This window comes from Panthera uncia (assembly GCF_023721935.1).
Source record: "Panthera uncia isolate 11264 chromosome A1 unlocalized genomic scaffold, Puncia_PCG_1.0 HiC_scaffold_16, whole genome shotgun sequence".
Lineage (NCBI taxonomy): Eukaryota > Metazoa > Chordata > Mammalia > Carnivora > Felidae > Panthera > Panthera uncia.
The window spans coordinates 55,166,351-55,187,407 of NW_026057576.1; the positions used below are offsets into that span (position 1 = coordinate 55,166,351).

The window sequence follows — 21,057 nt, forward strand, 5'->3', positions numbered from 1 at the left end:
AAACAAGGCAATGTAGGGTATTTTATGAGTTGTCACGCTTCATTGCTATTGAAAAAATCTAGTAAATTACAATGCAGTGCAAGTTCAATATCAATCAGAACCTCAAAGATTGTGAATTACTAAACAAATATACAATGGGAAATGATTCTCACATTAAATGTCAAATATTTGGTAGAATGTTAAGGCAGTTCATTTATGTATTATAAATTAAGTAAAGATATCATTGGCACAAGAGATTATTTTTATAAAATAAAACAAGATATACAATTGACACAAAATTATTTAAAAACTTTGATTTGGAATAGATGTCCAACTTCTATGTTAGAGGAATGTTCTGGGAAGATTTTGGCCTTTTTGTTTTTTGAATAATCTGACTGTGCTTTCATTGCTTAGGTTGATCCAATAACAAAAATAATTAGAATTTTTAGTTTGGGTAGCTATAATTCAAGGAAATTCTACCTCAGGCTGCAGTGCATAAATAAGCAATAACTCATACATAGGAGTTTGACATACAGTGACTGACAAATGTTTGCCCTTGAGTGTACTATTGACTTTAATTATTTTAACTGTTGTTTTTTGGGGGGGTGAAGTTATATAACCTGTGTGAATATAGACATCAAATAAGCAAACATCTCAATACGTAGAAAAAAAAAAGACTAAAACTTTTTAAATTGTCAGGTATTTGTAAAGTTTTGAAGTGATCAACATCTTACCTATCATATTCTTAGCCTCCCCCAACCCCTGATAGAGTGTTGAAGAATAGAGTTGTAGGGACAGATCTTCCAGAATCCATTTACTCTATCCTTTTGCCTTTAGGAGGATTTTGTATCATTCTTATTGCACAGGTGGTTTTATCTAGTGTTATATCATATATTTGAATAATATTTTTACTAACACACAAATATGCACAAAAACACAGAAAACTAGGTGGGAAGTGAAACAAGAAATTGAAAGATTCAGTTTAGGATCATGACCATATATTCAATCTGTCATTGGATAGAGATCATATACTTTGTCATAATAACTTTACAGGGTTGTAAGAATTATATTTGTAAATATAAAGAAAAAGACTTTCTGAAATATAAAGTACTATATCAATATAAGACATTTTTATTAAAGTTGAATTTACTAAACATAAATTCCTGAAATTTCAATCTTCATGCTAAATCTCTTATATTAAAAAATATTTATCAAGTTTAATGTATGCAAACCCAAGCCATGGACTACAACAATCATATATCAACCAACTATAAGTGATCTTGCTAATTACAAGTTGATTCACAATATTTTGAAATCTAATCTTTACAAGGAGGTTCATGCCATGTTTCATCAATATTAAGTCTTATTTGTGGACCAATGTGATACCTAAGCATAGTTAATCCCATTCCCCTATTATTCCTACCAAACTATATTGAGGAAATGATTGTCAAAAAGGTACATTCATGTGACGGTAAGAAGTGACTACGAAGCACTTATTTTATTACTCCAGGGTAGATAAATATTTAGTAATAACTATCAGCAAGTGCAATGTTTGAGAAGCAAAGAAGTTCTTCCCAAGACTCCACGGATCATTTTGATTTCATTTCAAGTATTGTAAAACACACAAATTTGAGCTATTTTTTTGATATCAGTCACTTAAATAATCAAATGAGTAATAAAGAAAATATGGGCATAGTTGGCAGAGTAATAACATCCCAAGGATGTCCATGCCCTAATTTTCAGGTATTTCAGAATATGTTATTTTGGATGTCAAAAGAAGACATCAAAGATGTAATTTAGATTACAGACCTTAAAATGGGGACATTATCCTAGATTATCCAGGTGGGTTCAAATAATCACATGATTTATTAAAAGCAAATAACCTTTTCCATTTGCAAGCAGAAGAGAGAGAGAGAATGAAAGTACTCAATGCGCTGTTGCTGGCTCTGAGATGAAAAAGTCCACATGTAAGGGGAGAAGAGAGACTTTTAGGAGCCAGGAAGAGCTGCGAACTGACAGCCATCTGGGAAACAGGGACTCAGGTCCTACAACTGCAAGGAACTGGACAACTTAAATGAGTCTGGAAGCATTTTCTTTCCTAAAACCTCCAATAATAACACGGCCTAACTAAACAACCTGATGTTAGTCCAGTGAGAACTGTGTTGAACTTCTGGCCTCCAGTCCTTTAAGATAGTAAGTCTGTGCTGCTTTAAGCTGCTTAATTTGTGGGAAATTACTAAGGCAGCAGCAGAATTCTAATGCAATGGGAAAGCTTCACAAGGAAAAGGGCCACTATTTCTTGATGTACTGGACTCATTTATTTAATCAATAAGTTTTACTGAAAGCCATATATAATAAGTCAGGCACTGCATTGTACTGTGACTTGTCAGTGAAACCAAGGGAATTGGAAACATATACCAACTGCCTAAAATATGCAAAATTAGAATGCAGACTAAACAAGATATCCGTAATTTTCAGCAACAGCATTTAACTCTACAAAAAGCCAGTTTACTTTCACAAATTCAAATAAGAAGGAAAAAAAGAGGTAGGGAAGGGAGAATCAGGAAGAGAAAAAAAAAGAAGAAAAGTGAGACACTAAAGTCTATTTTATCAGTATGTAAGAGAAATTAAAGTATTGTATAATACTTAGGTGCATGGAATCACATTCCTTTTTTTTTTTTTGTCTTAATCTAATTGTTCTCTGATTAAGAACAATTGCCAGTATGGATGGCACATTCTATTCATAATTAATATGTGAATTTTTGTTAATATACCCACAGGGCATATTTCTAAAGGCTGGCCTCTTTCAGTTTACTCTGAAAAAATATATTCCTGCAATTTTTACCAATTTTATATAATTTAAAGCACTTATGACACTTTTATTTATAAAAAAAAGTTCTCTGGGCGCTTTGGTGGTTCAATCGGTTGAGGGACCAACTTTGGCTCAGGTCATGATCTCTCAGTCTGTTAGTCTGAGCCCCACGTTGGGCTCTGTGCTGATAGCTCAGAGCCTGGATGGAGACTGCTTCAGATTCTATGTCTCCCTCTCTCTCTGTCCCTCCCCCGCTCATACTCTGTCTCTCTCTCTCTCTGTCAAACATAAACATTAAAAAAAAAAAATTCTCACTTGTATTTACTTAAATCGGAAAGGAATTAACAAATTATTAGGATTTAACTAAAACAAACAAATAAAAAGCCTACTCTCACCCTGTTTTAACCGGTATGTACTCTTTTTCTTTCTTTTTCCTTCCTTCCTTCCTTCCTTCCTTCCTTTTCCTCTTTCTTCTTTTTCTTTCTTTCTTTCTTTCTTTCTTTTCTTTCTTTTTTCTTTCTTTCTTTCTTTCTTTCTTTCTTTCTTTCTTTCTTCTCCTTTTGCTTGTTCTTTCCCACCCCAGCCCTGGCCAGCTTTTCATTTTCAGGACTTGAAAAAGAATTTTTGGTATATTAATTACTCAGGCATTAATAGCAGAAAGAGTGATAACTGACAGTTTATTCTGTTTCCTAAAGCCCCTCAGTTATTAACAACAGCTATATTTAGATGTAAGTAGCTCATAAAATGGTTGTATATGTTTTTCTATTCTCTACTGTAAAGATGTTTGCCATCCCATCTGGGTTTGACTCCCTGTACAATATTTGCTTTATGAGATAGTGATGTATAAAATCATAATAATAATATAATTATTGTGATGGTCTATAATTTACTTTCCAAACTTTTCTTCTGCAGATTTTAGAATTTGGATTTTTTTTTAAAAAGATACCAATTCCTAAATATAAGCAATTCACTATAAATTAAATTCAGTCTATAACACCTACCATTCACATCTGAAATTTTTCTAAAAGTTCTGTGATTTTGTTAAGATCATGAGAAAAAAAAGCCTTAAAATTATTGGGTTTATACTACACAAAATGAAAAATTCATTTTGTTAATATTTTCTCAAAGAACAGTCATTCAAGTGGTTGAGGTATTGGGATGGAATTTCTGGCAAAGGAAGGCAATGTCATTAATTCTCAGAAAACATATTTCTTCTGTTCTCAACTCCACCAACTATTGCAGGACATCCAATTTCACCCAAAGATTCCTCCTCCCATTTTATGTGCTGCTCAAAACTAGTCCTTAGTGGTGGACAGGTTGGTGGTGATTATCTTCTGTGTGGATGACAACCTCTAATTTTGTCCTGGGTTACCAACTTTTTCTAATAAAGAAAAAAAAGCTAAGACTCAGTGTAATGGTTGATTTAACATTTCTGGATGGGACAGTACAAAATCTTCCTTATCTTTCAAATTTTTCAAGTTTATGAAAAAATAAACAAGTAAATATAATTGGATCTACCTAACAGGTCAATACATTTAAACTTAAAACTGAGAACAAGTACCTAATCCTTTTATGTACCATGTAATCAGCAATAAAGCACCTTGAATACAATGAAAGTTTGTTAAAAATGACTGATATTTAAATGGTACCAAAAAGCCTGCAAATGGCATTTGAATGTAGATTCAAATAACTTTTACTGAACACCTGCTACGCACACTGAGTACAGAAGAAGAAGACTGTCTTTAAAAACTTTTATGATCTATTGGAATATATTGGCATGTTAATAGGTAGTTTATGGTAGAGATTTCACTGAGACCTTTGGGAGCATATAGGTAGAAGTAAATGCAAGTGAAGTTGAAGATACAACAAGGCTTCCTGAAATAGACAGATGGGCCAATAAATAGGATGTAGGGAGAGAATGATGTACGTTTTTAGGAGCAATGTGTAAGGCAAAAGACAAGAGAAAGCCTAGGGAATTTAGGAAATTCAAATATTTCATCATTGGAGAAGTTCAAGGAATAGAGAACATATTCTAGACTTTGCATTATTTCAATATCATAATATCTGTAAAGTGGGATATTCATGACCAACTTTTTAAATGGACTTTTCATGCCCACTACCTTTTGGTATTGGTTTTCTTCACAGATATTTAAGTTGGATTTGGTCAGTGTCATGCAGCATTTACTCACACTCCTACTCTGAATGCCATAAAGCTAAAAACAACATCTTTACTTGAGCCTTGGAAGGCAAAAATGGAACATAAGCAATCCTCTTGCCATTTAGCTCCTTTCTTCTGGAAAGCAAGGATGTGGAATTGGCTTTGTCTGAAACAGATTTCCAGTGTGCCGTGTGTAGGTTGTGGGTGTTAAAAGTGTTAAAAGGTGATCACATAAGTCAGTGGCCAGAATCAGTGTCCAGTGTCCATCCCCAACTGGTTTATGTCAATACACATTTGTATCTGTGGTGGCATCAGCTTTACGGTCCTAGCCTTCTAAAGAGTAGATAGAGACTATGCTTTGGAATGCAATGAAACCAATGGCAACTTCCTAGTAACTCATGCTCTGAGTGGACAGAGGGTGTAGCTCCCCTGGAAAGTGGAAATTTTCATATGTGCCTTTCTGAGAAGTCTTTCCTTTTATCATTTCCTCCTTTCAATAATTTCATTAGTTTTCATATTAAAATATTGTCTGCTTAAAATATTGTACAGTGGTTTCTGTTTCCTACATGAACTCAACCCTACTCATTGCTATAAAACAAAATGGAGGAAACAATTCCTTGACTAAACTATTTGCATATAACAGTTCAAATGAACATCAATAACAGAAACAAACAAAAGGGTTTTTTTTAAGTGTTTTTTACCTATAGGCAAAATTAGCTTAAGTTATATATTTGGCAGCTTGTTTACAGCACTGAATTATTTCATTTTAGTTGATCCATCCTTATATTTCCTCTATTTCTTAGAGAGTAGTTAAGCTAGGCTTTCTATGCCTCACCAAACAAAGTTCCTCCATTTTGATATTAAAAAGGACCTGATACCTAAAACTTAAGTCTCCAGAATATAAAATTACAAATTAAATTAATTCCTATTTAATCCATATCTCACCAACAGTTATAACAAAGGTATAGAAAAAGGAGATCCTACTTAAACAGAAATCTGTCAACATTTTGTTCAAAAACAGCAGGTAAACTAAGCCAGTATTTCAATTATTGATACATAAAATGACGTTATTGAACTCCACTTCAGATAATGTTTATAACCAGACATTCTCTAGATACTCTTCTTTTTCTAGGCATACTCCAATACAGATATGTAGGGAATTTAAATGTAGCATTCAAGTGAGAGAAGGTATGCTGATCAATTCCCTGAAGGAATATGTAGCTGAGATATAGGATAATGTTGACAATTTATGCAGATCTGTAAGAGGAAATTAACCTGCACCATGAAGCATATAGCATCACTAATAAGGTAGAAAGTAGCCTGATCAAAATGAATGACGTCAGATGCCCTGTAGGCACCAAAGTAAAAGCAGTTTCTCCCTTGGAGCAGAGCCTCCCACTCTGGCTGCAAGCAGGTAAAGACCTCCTTAGCGTTAGCATAGACACAATATCTCAAGAAGAGAAGAAAAAGCTGCCAGTTACAGATATCAAGTAAGAAAAAGAATGTAATAGCAGAATATGATTACTTTCAATGAGAGAAAGGAACAGCTGAAAACCTGGTGTTTCTAAAAATTGTGAAAACACAGAGGAGATAGCAAATCTTTGACCTTGTCTCTACTTTTATATATATATATATATATATATAGAGAGAGAGAGAGAGAGAGAGAGATACAAATGTTACTATTGTAATATGAGCACAGTAGCTCTGTTAATCCATTCATCTAAAACAAATATATATTTTGTGTGTATTGCCCTGTATGATGTAAGGTAAACAGAGACAAAATGGCTAGAATATAAAAGATGATGAGAACAACTTAAGAAAAGCATGTACAACATTAGTGTCTGAAATTATGGGGACAGACAGGAAGCAGGTAAAAATGACACAAAAATGTGTGTAAACTATGTTCCAGGAAGAAAATGAAATGTATGAAGTTATATAGGACAGAACCCTAGGGAATTTCATATATGGAGTTTGAAAAAAAGAGGTGGGGGTGGAAACCTAGAGAAGAATAAGGAGAGTCTGATGGTACAAAAGTCAGGAGAGATGAAATGTTTCCAGGAGTGGTATGTCAATAGTATTGAATACAGTGCTTGTGAAGTGTTGTGTAGGTAGAAAGAATACTGGATTTGGCAAGGTCACTGGTGGCCTTGCCTGGATTGGTTTTTATAGGTAAAAGATAAAAGATTTATCACCTAATAATTTCTTTCTTCTCACTCATGTGGGAGGCAAGCTCATCAGCTGAGATGGCAGAAGAAGGGGGGGGTAAGATAATATGTATTTGGAAAAAGAAGAAGACATGATATAATCTTCCTGGGAATGAGAAAGTGAGTAAATTACTGGAATAGTAGAATTATCAGTGTTGCAGCCCACTTGAATTAGAGATATTGAATGTGAAGTAAAATTGGTGTGTTTGCTTGGATGTGTGATTTAGCTGCTTGGTCACAGACCCATGGAAGACATGTTTTTGTTTGTTGGGGAGGAAAAAATTCGCCTCTTCCTTTAGGGTCTCCAGCTGGGCCTAGGAATTGAACTAACAAGAGAAGAAAATACAAACTTTGTTAAATTTTTACATTTTACATAGGAGACTTCACAGGACAATGAAGACTTGAAAAGGTGTTGGAACAAAAACTTTTATGCCTTTTAGACAAAGAAACAATACATTTGTCAAGAATTGACAACTCAAAGGGGTTTGGATGAGGGATAGTAAATGGTAAAGAAGTTAACAGGAAGATAAAGTTAGTTTAACAAGGTTTTTTGTACAGGTTTTTGGTCCACCATTTCTGGCGATAAGAATGTCTTCCTTTCTCCTGGTATGGGGGGGCAGTAACTTTCACCTGAGTTTTAACTTCTGATCTAAGGAAGAAAAAAGGAGGGTCAGAGTGTCTTTCTTGGTTCTGTGGTTTTTTATGTGCTTTTAATTCAAAATAATCAATATGCCAAAATGTCATATTTTGGAGTGAGGTATTCAGGTTTTCTTTAGGTTCATTCAGATTTGGAATTTTGGAAGGAAAATGTGGTGATGGGGATAGGGAAGGAGCAGAGGATGAATTAAACACGTATGGAGGTATAGACGAATAATTACATCGTGCACCATAGACTCTAAGCTACTCAAAAAAAGTGAAGTGAGGGAAATGGATAATGGACATATTATGAGCAAACTGTAAGATTAATGGTTGGGAGGATATAATGTTGTGTAGGTGACGGAAGAGTTGAACTGAAAGTACATGAAAAAGTCAACTAAAAGGAAAGAGTTTTGGGGGAAAACTAGAGTTTTTGCATTCAAATTTTTGATAATTAGGGTCAAGTTTTGATGATTGTAATTGTCCTGAGTGTTGTTGTAAGAGAAAACAGGTGCTGAAAATTTGGGGAAAATTTTATTAGAGATAATAAACTGAAAAATTATGTGTTGTCTGAAACACCTAGTGGATATTGATGTTGCTGAGAAAATCAACTGTTGGAAAGTAAAACTTGGAGTTAAGAACTACATTTTGACTGGATGAATGGGAGTTAGCAGGAGTTTGGCACATCATGGAAACAAGGAAGATGACTAAGCAGTTCATTCTATGTCTTAAAGAAATGGAAATACTTTTTAGCTTGGAAGATCTGATAGTTACAATAGGGTAAAAGATGACCGCTATTTGTTTCCTATGGAATTGTGATATGAATAAAAATAAGATAAGCACCATGAGATTGAGATGGCCACAAAGGAAGTGAAGACTTCAGGGTACAGTCAAGTTTCTTTAGGAGCTAATAAGTAAAGGAAACATTCTGAAAAGAGATTCAGGATTCCAAGAAGTTTGCTTATCAATGATGTTAAGTTCCAAAAAACAAAAGACCATAGTTTAGGAGGTGGAGATTAGGAACTATGACAGTTTAGGAGAGGCCAAGAAAAGTGAGATAAGAGCTTAGATCATAATGCATGTCTTGGGGTACACAGAAGAAGGACTATGCAACATCAAGGAATCATTCCTGGTTTACATTGAAGCTGGGTAGTGGGTTCTGGTTCCATGGGTGCTAATGATTTATTCTGCATAATTGTGATATCCAGGAGAGTTATACAATCACACTTCACTTAGAGGTGGCTGATTTTTCAAGCGATATGGAGTTGTGTGACAGGAGAAGAGCTGCTCTAGCTTTCTTGTCACTTATTACATTCTATGACTCACTATCTTGTCTTACCCGGTGTCTCATCTTCCCCAAAGTACAGAACTCCTTTAGGACAGTGACCAGACACATTTATCTTTCTGCTGTGCATATTACTTGCTCTCTGGAACAATGCAAAAAACAATTTTCATGCTGAATTAGGTAGGAGACATAGAAGTTATCTGATACAAATGCTTCCTATTTAAATTTTTTCTCGATTTAAAGGGTGAATTTAATTAATTTATTAAATTATTAACTATTCATTTATTTTCTTATTTACTTATTCACTTACTTATTTAATGGATCAGTTACTTAATTAGGTTCTTTGCAAGAAATTTAGAAAAAAAAAGAAATTTAGAAGATCAGTTTTTCAGGATAAACTCAATTTGTGAGAGAAAACACAAAGCAGAGGTAGCCCTCAAGATGAGGAACAACTTTGATTTTTGGCAGAATGTGTGTGTCCACAGCTTTCTGATCAACCTGGTGCTGCTCTGTAATCTCCTATTTCTCCTCTGTGTCAAAGATCACACCTCCCTGTTTTCTGGTTTTACTCAGCTTCTTCTTGAAGTAAGCATCAGAAAGACGTTTGGGGACTTTCACACTACTGACAGCAATTTCGGGTGGGGAGTGGCAATGATGAATTTCTGGTGTGTTCTACACAAAAGAATTCAATTGAGGGCTGGAGGTCTGGTCACACATAGTGAGTCACTGCTTAGCTGCCTCAAGAAAATCATCCTCTTGCTTCTGTGGTACCCAGTGAGGATAGTCAAAATGGTCCCAGGAGCAGTGTTAGCTCTTGGGTTCTCACATGCTGCCTGAACAGCTTTCAAGGCACATCTTCAGTAGGATAATACATAGGCATTTTGTGAAGTTTAACACTTGAGTACCTCAATTGTTGTCAGCACCAACTGGTTTTGTGACAGCAGCAAGAACCCTTTCCTTCTATTTCTTTTCAACCCTGGATTTAGCCACTGAATGCTTCCTCTTGGCACATGGTCTTTCTGGAATACATAGCTGATCAAGAATATCTACCAATTCCTCTATCTCAGACAGGGTTTTGGCTGCAGTGTGGCTTCCTCTTCTTTGGCATTTTAGCCTTGAGGTTACCCTTTTTAACTTGCCACCGGCATCAGACTTCTTGACTTCAGGTTTCTTCTTAGTAGCCAGCTTCTCAGATTTTTCACCCACCATTGTGCAAGATGGGAACGAGCTAATTTAAAAAAATTTTTTTAACGTTTTATTTATTTTTGAGACAGAGAGAGACAGAGCATGAACGGGGGAGGGGCAGAGAGAGAGGGAGACACAGAATCAGAAGCAGGCTCCAGGCTCTGAGCCATCAGCCCAGAGCCTGACGCGGGGCTCGAACTCACGGACCGCGAGATGGTGACCTGAGCTGAAGTCGGACGCTCAACCGACTGAGCCACCCAGGCGCCCCACGAGCTAATTTTTAAATCAGTTATTCACATACCTTAAAGAAGCACCTACTTCTGCAAAGGTTTTTAAAACAAACAATGAATGGTCTCCAGAATGGCTTCCCTTTTCAATGACCCGCATTTCATTTAGGTGATTTAGTATTTACCTCCAATCTCCAGTTTAGTTGGATTTAGTACATTTTTATTTTTTTGTTTTTAGAAATCATCTATTAAACTGACATTATTTATATTTAAACCCAAATTTTCCACGAAGTCTAAAGTTTAGAAATGATAAAAATGCCTACTTCATAGTTAAAAATATTTTTGCAGTTTTATTTTTTATTTTTGGAAAATATCAAACACACACACACACACACACACACACACACACACACCTCAGAATAATATTAATTCCTGAACACTTCATGCTGACATTTGGAGTTTCGAATAAACAGTTTTCAATGGTCTTGATCTAAGATGCATGAAAGTGAGATAATAGTTTAAAGCCACAGGTCCATTTCAAAACTGAATTTTCACTAAATGTCACCGTACAGTTCTCTGCCATTTTTCTAGAATGAGTGTATTGGTTCCAGGAAGGAAAATATATTTATGGAAAATCATACCCAGTAACTCAAGGGTAATGTTGTGCTGGCTTTTAACCTGAAAGATCTCTATCCTGCTGCACATTCCCCTTTGTAATTTAAATGCAACCAAGTGCATATAACAAAGAAGTAAAGTCTCCTGTAAAATTGTCTAAATTTACTTGGTTTGAAGCTTATGCATAAGTAGTTACAGCACTTTACATGTGGGTAACAACAACAACAAAAAAAACTTAAACAATCAAATTTCCAGTGAGAAAAATATAGCATTATACTGTCAAAGCAAGGGGATTCTGGTCTGTATATATGTGTGACTATGTGAGTGTGTGTGTGTTTTGTATTTCTACAATAACTGCATTGCATTATATTGTTTATGCACTGTATTTCTACAGTAAGTGTGTGGTATTTTTAAAATTGGAAATAGTATATAGATATTTTTAGACACACTGAGAAGATCTATGGATATTTCATAAGAAAATATCCAGTAGGTTTTGGATATATGGATTTAAATTCTCAGAGATGAAAAGTCATCTTGAATATTCCAGCCCCAAAATACAAGATGTAAAGAACCACATCTCTAGTTAGTTGTAAGGCCAAGCCAAGTTGGCCCAGCCATCTCATCATCCAAGCCACTTTAGCTGAGGTGTCAAACATCACAAAGCACATATGCCATTCTTTCTTTTTCTAGAGGAAAAGAATCTAAAGACAAAACAAAACAAAAACAAACCCCACAAACTCTCATTTTTCCTTTTCTGGTTTCTGGAGAGCCATTGGTGACTATTTACCTCTTCTGAAATAATGGAATGTTAACTAATCACTTTTAACAGTGTTACTTCTTCAAAATATTAAACTCCTTGTAAAATATACTCCTTTAACAAACAAAAACTATGGTTTTCGTGTTCTAGGTTAGCATTAAATAATACCAGTCCTGTTAAACCAAAATATCAGTCATGTTAAAACCAAAACCACACTTGAGCATATGAAGGGTATTTGTGGGGTACAGACCGTTTCTTAATCTGGATACTGATTAAATGTGTATACTTCTGGTAGGGGTTCATTATGCTGTACCCCTAATCAGTTACATACTTTTCTCTGTGTATATTGTATTAAATAAAGTATTCAATAAACAGTTCATATGATTTGCTCTAAGCAACATGGTTAAATTTTTTTTTTCACATAAAAAGACAAAAGAGTGAAAACCTCTTCTTTCTGCCTTATATCCTTGCCCTACCCTAGTATTTCTCTCCAAAATGATTTATTTTAAAAATTGGTGTGCTTCCTTCTACAAAAAGGACACCTCTCATCTCTTATCTATCTATATGTCTACTTATCCAGCCATCAATCTAATACTTACACCTAACTCCATATCTATCCACTAGTTTGATTTATACATAATGGGTGATAATATATTGATACATTTTTTTGTATCTTACTTTTTACTTTTTTTGTTTGTTTAAATATCTTGCTAACCTTCTACAGCATAGTCATTATTTAAAATAATACTTCATCAAATGACTATACCATAATTTATTTAATTGGTCCTCTGTTGAGAGTCTTTTGGGTTGACTCCAGATTTTGTCCAATATAAACAATAATTCACCACAATTACCTTGAATTAAGCAATTAAGCTTATGGAGGCAAATACACTCGACAACTCTTGGTTTGTCAGTGAAAAAAATATGGTTTTTAAAATTTTTGTTGTGGACTGAATGACTCCCCTGCAAATTTCATATGTTGAAATTCTAATCCCAATATGATGGCATCGAAGATGAGATCTCTGGGAGGTAATTATGTCATAAGAGTAGAACCATCAGGAATGGAAGTAGTGCCTTTATAGGCAGAGGCCAGAGAGCTAGCTAGCTCTCTTTCAGGCATGAGAGGTCACAGAAAGAAGACAGTTGTCTGTCTGGAGACCAGTGATAGAGCCGAACCAAGAACCAGATTACACTGGCACACTGATGTGGGACTTTCAGGCTCCAGAACTATGTGACATAAATGTTGTTTAAACCACCCAGTCTATGGTAATTTGTTATAGTAGCCCAAATTGACTAAGACCGTTTTCTTTCTTAAAATTGGATATTCAAAGTTTTCACTATTTTTGACGTTTTAAAATCTTTTTGTCTTTTAAATATTGATATATTTTGTCTGGTTTCCCAATGAATTGACTGTGGTATGTTTCCTGATTTATATCAGCTCTGAATTAGATTTAAAAAATGAGAATTCTCATTGTCTTTTTTTCTCAGTTTGTTATAATCTGATAAATTATTTTATGTAGCATTTAAAATATTTATATAGTTATATATGTCTATATTTCATTTATAATTTATGAAGTGTGGTACTTAGAAAAGTCTCTTGAACTAAGTGAGCCAGGAGAACCTTGCAGAGTCCTGTCTTTAGGCTCATATTTGTTTCCCAGATTGCAATTGTTCCTTATTTAAAGAAAATAAACAAAGAAAACAAAGCAAACTGAAGTAAATAAGCTATAGCTTTTTTTTCTGTATAGCTGGGTACTTTAAGCCTTGATATTCAAATCTTAAGAGATGTTCATGCAGGATGCAACAAAAAGTATCTCATACTTTGCAGAATTGTATCTTTTTCTCTCTTCAGAAGTATTATACAAGTGTAATCTCTTAAAGATTAGGAAAAGTTATCTTTATGAACAATACTTAAAAGAGCAAAGTAGTGCAATTGGCCCTAATTGTGTCATATTCCAGTCATTAACAAAGAGGCAAACATCTCAAGTTGGGGGCAGAAAGGTAGAAAACTGTTTAGGTACTTTAAAAAAGTGACACAATAAAGTCTCACTTTTACCAGAATGTGAAAACAACATAAATGCATCCAATGTGTTTATTATTCTGATTAAAAATAAAAAAATCCCCCTAATATTTGTATTTGTAAGTTTTAAGTGTTGCTCACTCTACAATTAAGCCAAGCTTTAATCAGGAACTGGATAAAAGAAGGGGCTTCTCTCCTTTCCATGGAAAAGATTTCCTAATAAATAGTGTTCTAATAAACACAATTTATTCTAATTTTTATGTTCTTGTTTTTGTTATTAGAACTTGATTTATGTGGAAATTATTTTTGTAATAAAGGATAAATATACCTTGGCACACACACACACACATGAACACATACACATAACCTGCTTCCAGTATGAATCATTTTCATTTCCTCACTGACTTAAAATGCCACTTTTATTGTAGACTAAATTTCATGCATATTTTGGTGTTATTTCTGAACTCCTGCCTGTACTCTTCATCTGTATGTTTTGATGACAGTAACAAAGTGTTAATTATCCTAGCTTTCATCTTTAGTATCTGTTAAGATTATTTTACCTCATTACACTTTTTAAAATACTTCTCCTGACTAGTTTACCATATTTATTTTATCAGATATATTTGAGTTTCATTTTAGTAAGTAAAATGAATTCTGTCCTGCTGCTATTTTAATTAGATTTCAATTAAATTTATAGATTAATTTAAGGGAATTTTATATCTTTACAATTTGAGTTTTCTTATCCAGAAACACATTATGGTTTTCCTTTTAATTTAGTCCTTTTTATGTCTTTCAGTAGATATTGCTATTTTCTCTCTCTCCTTCTCTTTCTCTCATGTTTCTGTATATATAAACATAAATACAGATGTAGATCTATAGATGCTAAACAATTCTTACAAATTTTATACATACTTTTGTTAGTACTATAACAGAGTTGCTTGCTGTCATATCTGCTGGTTTTATTTACAGTAAGCAAAAGTGATTTATTTTTATACATTAATTTTATAACATGCCATTTTAGTGAATATTTTATTTTTTATAAAGAGCTTTTTACTTTTTTTTTTCCTTTGGATGATTCCTATGTGTTTTGCATTCAAGTAATCAAATTGTCTCCATATTTTTCTTTCTGGCCTATTGTTTCGTTTTATCATTATTTTTTTTATTTATTTATTTTTTTAGGGAGAGAGAAAGCAGGAGAGCATGAGCAGACAAAAGGGGCAGAGGGAGACAGACATAATCTTAAGCAGGCTCCAGGCTCAGCATAGAGCCCAATGTGGGACTTGATTCCATGACCCGGGGATCATGATCTGAGCCGAAATCAAGAGCTAGATGCTCAGCCAGCTGAGCCAGACAGGCGCCCATGGCCTATTATTAAAGCTGATATTTTAACTAATCGCATTGGCTAGTAGCACTAACATAAGTAAAATAATATTAGTTAATAGTCAGAAAAATTAACTGTGTTTTTCTTTAAGCATTTCTACACTTACATATAATATAGTTGATAATATTAGTCAAATTAATGGATATTTATACATATGTATGTGATGTATTAAAAATATAGATATTTATATTCCTTATTCAACTTCTAAAAATTAAATATGAATGTTCTCTTAGTCAATTGGCTTAAAAAAACTTGATTTTTTAAAGCAGTTTTAAGTTCACAGCAAAATTGAGAGAAGCATACAGAGATTTCTCATATGCTCTTGCCCCAATACATGTGTAGACTCTCTCATTATCAACATCCCCCACCAGACTGGTATCTGTTACAATTTGATACATCAAAATCACCCAAAGTGCATAGTTTATCCAAAATTTCACTCTTGGTGCTGTGCACTCCATGGGTTGGGACAAATGTATAACATGTATCCATCTTTATAGTGTTTAGGAGTAATTTTACTGCCCTAAAATTTCTCTGTCCTCTATTTATTCTTCCCTGACCTGCACCTCTGGAAACCACTAATCTTTCTACTGTCAACATGGTTTGCCTCTTCCAAAACGTCATATAGTTGGAATCATACAGTATGTAGACTTTTCAGATTGTCTTCTTTCACTTTATAATATGCAGTTAATGTTACTCCATGTCTTCTCATGCCCTGATAGCTCATTTCTTTTTAGGACTGAATAATATTGCATTGTACGATGTACCACAGTTTATTCACTATTCATTTATTGAAGGACTTCTTTATTGTTTTCACATTTGGCAATTAAGAATAAATTTGCTATAAACATCTGCATATAGGTTTTTTGAGGACATATATTTTCATCTCTTTGGGGTAAATACCAAAGAGTGCAATTACTGGATCATATGCTCAAAATATGTTTAATTTTGTAAGAAACCACCCAAGTGTCTTCCAAAGTGTCTGTCCGTTTGCATTCCCACCAGCAGTGAGTGAGAGTTCCTGTGGCTACATGTCCTTGCTAACATTTGGTGTTGTCAATGTTCTGGATTTTGCCCATTAATAGGTCTCAGGTGGTATCTCATTTCAATTTCTATTTCCCTGAGGATATATTACGGATAGTCCTTTCATATGCTTATTTATGATCCACATATCTTTTTTGTGACATGTGTGTTAAGGTCCTGGACTCACTTTTTAATTTGGTCATCTGTTACATTGTTGAGTTTTAAGAATTCTTTGCATATTATTTTGGATTAACAGTCCTTTATCAGATGTTCCTTTCGTAAATATTTTCCCAGTCTATAGTTTGTCTTCTCATTTTCTTGACATTGTCTTCAGAAGAACAGAAGTTTTCCTAATTTTAATGAAGTTCAGTTTATCAGTATCTCTTTCATGAATCATGCCTTTGATGCTGTATCAGAAACGTTCTTGCCATACCCAAGGCCATCTAAGTTTTCTCCTATCTCATCTTCCAGAAATTTTATACTTTTACATTTTACATATAGGGTGTGATACATTTGGATTTAATTTTCATGAAAGATGTAAGGTCTGTGTATAGATTCATCTTTATGCATGTGGATGTCCAGATTTTCTTCATCATTTGTTGAAAAGACTATCTTTCCTCTATTGTATTGCCTTTGTTCCTTTGTTAAAATCAGTTCACTATATTTATTTGACTCTAATTCTGGGCTCTCTGTTCTGTTTCATTCATCTATTTGTCCTCCTTTAGTCACTGCCATGTTGTCTTGATAACTGTGGCTTTATAGTAAATCTTGACATTGTGTAGTGTCAGTCCTCCAGTTTAGTTCTACTTCAATATTCTACTTCAATATTGAAGACTATTTTGGGTCTTTTGCTTCTTCATATAAACTTTAGAATCAGTTTGTGGAATATAAAAAAACTTTTGAGGATTCTGATTGGGATTGCATTAAATCTGCAGATCAAGTTGGAAAAAACTGAAATCTTGTTAATATTGTCTCCCTATCCATGGACATGGAGTAGCTATTTATATAGTTTTTTCTTTGATCTCTCTCATCCGTTTTGTAGTTTTCCTCATTTTATCACTTTTTAATTTTAATTTTATTTTTTAAAACTTTATTTATTTTTTAGAAAGAGACAGAGTGTGAATGGGGGAGGAGCAGAGACAGAGGGAGACACAGAATCCGAAGCAGACTCCAGGCTCTGAGCTGTCAGCACAGAACCTGATGCAGGGTTTGAACTCACAAACTGCGAGTTCATGACCTGAGCTGAAGTAGGATGCTTAACTGACTGAGTCACCCAGGGGCCCCTCTTAAAATTTTTATTAAATACAAACCTATTTCTTATTTTCTTAGATGGGAGTATAAATAGTATTGAGTTTTTAATTTCCAATTCTCCTTGTTTGTTGCTGGTATATAAGGAAGTGACTAAATTTTATATATTAACCTTGAATCTTGTAAGCTTATGGTAATTTCTTATTAGTTCTAGGAGTTTTTTTTTTTATTTTTGTTGATCCTTTCAGATTTTCTACATCAGAATCATGTCATCCATGACCAAAGATGGTTTTATTTCTTTCTTTCCCAATCTGTATGTGTTTTATACATTTTCTTATTTTTAATGCATTAGCAAGAACTTCCATTATGAAAAAGAATTGTCAGAAACATCTTTGCTTTGTAGGTGATTTTAATGAGAAAGTTTCACATTTTTCACTGTTAAGTATAATGTTAACTATAGGTTTTACAGATATTTTTTATCAACTTGAGAAGAATTCCCTCTATTTTTCACTTTATTGAGAGTTTTTATTTTTTTTTATATTTACAATCTTAGGGTTATTACTGGAATTTCATCAAAACTATAGATTCACTTGGAAGGATTGCATACTTTCACATTGAATTCTAACCCCTGACCATCATATGTTTGCATATTTATTTCAGAGTTTTTACATGTCTTTTGTTAAAGTTTCATAGCATATTTCATAAATGGCTTCTATATTTTTTCCTATAATTATTATGTGTTTTATGTTGTTATTTTATACGTCTTTGTAAATGGTATTTTTAACTGTTGCAGGTATACAGACATCCAACAAAGTTTGGTCTACTGAATTTCTTTTCAGCTATTTTGAAAAATTGTCTTAATAACTCCATAAATTATCAATGGGGTTTCTGCTTTTTTAAAGTAGGTATCATGTGACTTGGAAAAATGATAGAATTTTTTTTTCTTCTCATGTCTTTTTGATTTTCCTTCTTTTTTTGGTTTCTTCCTTGTCGTTTTTCTTCCTTGTCTTTCTCTTTTTCCTTTTCTCTTCCTCCTTTCCTTCTTTCCTTCCTTCCTTCCTTCCTTCCTTCTTATTCTAGTCAGTATTTGCATATAATACTTGTATACACATATTGAATAGCATTGGCTACAATAGACATCCACATCTTGCTATTTTGAAAAAGCATGTTTTTAGTGTTTCATAATTAACTTTGCTATTTGCAATAAATTTTTGAAAATTCTGTTTATCAAGTTAAAGAAATCTCCTATTTCTGGTTTATTAAGAGTTCATGTTAACTGATATAGAGATTTATCTGTATTTTTTCTGTATTTGTTATGGTCATTATATGATTTTAATCTTTTAGTATACTTATGAAATCTTATCTCTCTTACCTACAGTTTTTATCATGGGTTAGTATCAATATTATAGTAGCTTAATAAAATAAGTTGAATAGTGTTCTCTCTTATACACTGGAATAATTTTTATACAACTAAAATTATTTATTATTTGAATGTTTGGCTAATTGAGGATTTTAGGCCTACAGTTTTCAATTAAAAAAAAACAGGGGAGAGAAGGGGGGAAGATGGCGGTGTAGGAGGGTGCTGGGCTCACCTCATCTTGCTGATCACTTAGATTCCATCCATATCTGCCTAAATAACCCAGAAAACTGCCAGAAGACTAGCAGAACAGACTCTCCAGAGCCAAGCGTAGACAAGAGGCCCATAGAAGAGGGTAGTAAGGGTGGAGAGGCAGTGTGCACTACACAGACTGGCGGGACGAAGCCGGGGCAGTGGAGGGGCAGCACGCCCAGCAAGGCAGAGCCCCCAAGTCTGGCTTGCAAAAGCAGAGGGGCCGGACTGTGTGAGTTGTGACAGCCAGCAAGACTTAACATCTGGAATGTTATAAGTCAACAGCTCTGGTCAGAGAGAGGGAGGGTGAGAAGACACCGGGAGGGAGAGGTGTTGAGCCCTGGAAGACAGAGCTCAGCTGGTGGGGAACAAAGGCGCTGGCCAGCACCATCTCCCTCTCCCATCCCCCAGCCAAAATCTCAAAAGGAACCAGTCCTGTCACTGAACTTGCTTGCACTGGGCAAACACCCAATGCTTTGCTTCTATGGATCCATCCCTCCAACGGGTCTGCCTCCTTCCTGGTGCTGTAGGGCCACTCCCGCAAGGGACCACTGATGGCAATGTGAGCTAAGCCTACCCTTCCCATCCCTGGCACTTGCAGATCCACCCCAGCTAATATGCCAGATCCTATAAAAGCAGCACCACAAGCCTGGCAGTGTGCAAGTAGCCCAGACAGAGGCCACACCACTCCACAGTGAGTCCTGCCCCTGGGAGAGAGGAAGATAAGGTACACACCAATCTGACTGTGGCCCCAGCAGTGGGCTGGGGACAGACATCAGGTCTGACTGCAGCCCTGCCCACCAACACAAGTTACTCCAGACAGTACAGGGGAAGTGCCCTGCAGTTGGCGCCACCCCAGGGACTATCCAAAATGACTACAAGGAAGAATTCTCCTCAAAAGAAACTCCAGGAAGTAGCAACAGCTAACAAATTGAGCAAAAGCAATTTAAGCAATATAATGGAACAAGAATTTAGAATAATAGTCATAAAATTAATCACTGGGCTTGAAAAAAGTATAGAGGACAGTAGAGAATCTATTGCTACAGAGATCAAGGGACTAGGCAATAGTCATGAGGAGCTTAAAAGTGTTATAAATGAGGTGTAAAATAAAATGGAGGTGACCACAGCTAGGATTGAAGAGGCAGAGGAAAGAATAGGTGAATTAGAAGATAAAATTATGGAAAAAGAGGAAGCTGAGAAAAAGAGAGATAAAAAAATCCAGGAGGATAAGGGGAGAATTAGAAAACTAAGTGATGCAATCAAACGGAACAATATCCATATCATAGGAATTCCAGAAGAGGAAGAGAGAGAGAGAAAGGGGCTGAGGTGTACTTGAACAAATCATAGCTGAGAACTTCCCTGATCCGAGGAAGGAAAAAGGCATTGAAATCCAAGAGACACAGAGAACTCCCTTCAGACGTAAGTTGAATCAATCTTCTGCATGACATATCACAGTGAAACTGGCAAAATACAAGGATAAAGAGAAAATTCTGAAAGCAGGTAGGGATAAACACACTCTAACACATAAAGGGAGACCCATAAGACTAGTGGCAGATCTATCTACTGAAACTTGGTGGGCCAGAAAGGAATGGCAGGAAATCTTCAATGTGATGAACAGAAAAAATAGGCACCTGAGAATTCTTTATCCAGCAAGTCTGTCATTCAGAATAGAAGAAGAGATAAAGGTCTTCCCAAACACACAAAAACTGAAGGAATTCATCACCACTACCAGCCCTATAAGAGATCCTAACGGGGATTCTGTGAGTGAAATGTTGCAAGGACCACAAAGTACCAAAGACATCACTACAAGCATGAAACCTACACACATCAAAATGACTCTAAACCCGTATCTTTCAATAATAACACTGAATGCAAATGGACTAAATTCTCCAACCAAAAGACATAAGGTATCAGAATGCAC

At 34.8% G+C, this 21,057-nt stretch overlaps 1 pseudogene; it reads right to left on the reverse strand.

The window, feature by feature from the left end:
- Positions 1–9,446: 9,446 nt before the first annotated feature.
- On the reverse strand, positions 9,447–10,283 carry LOC125934196 (60S ribosomal protein L6-like; annotated as a pseudogene).
- Between the last annotated feature and the right edge of the window lie 10,774 nt (positions 10,284–21,057).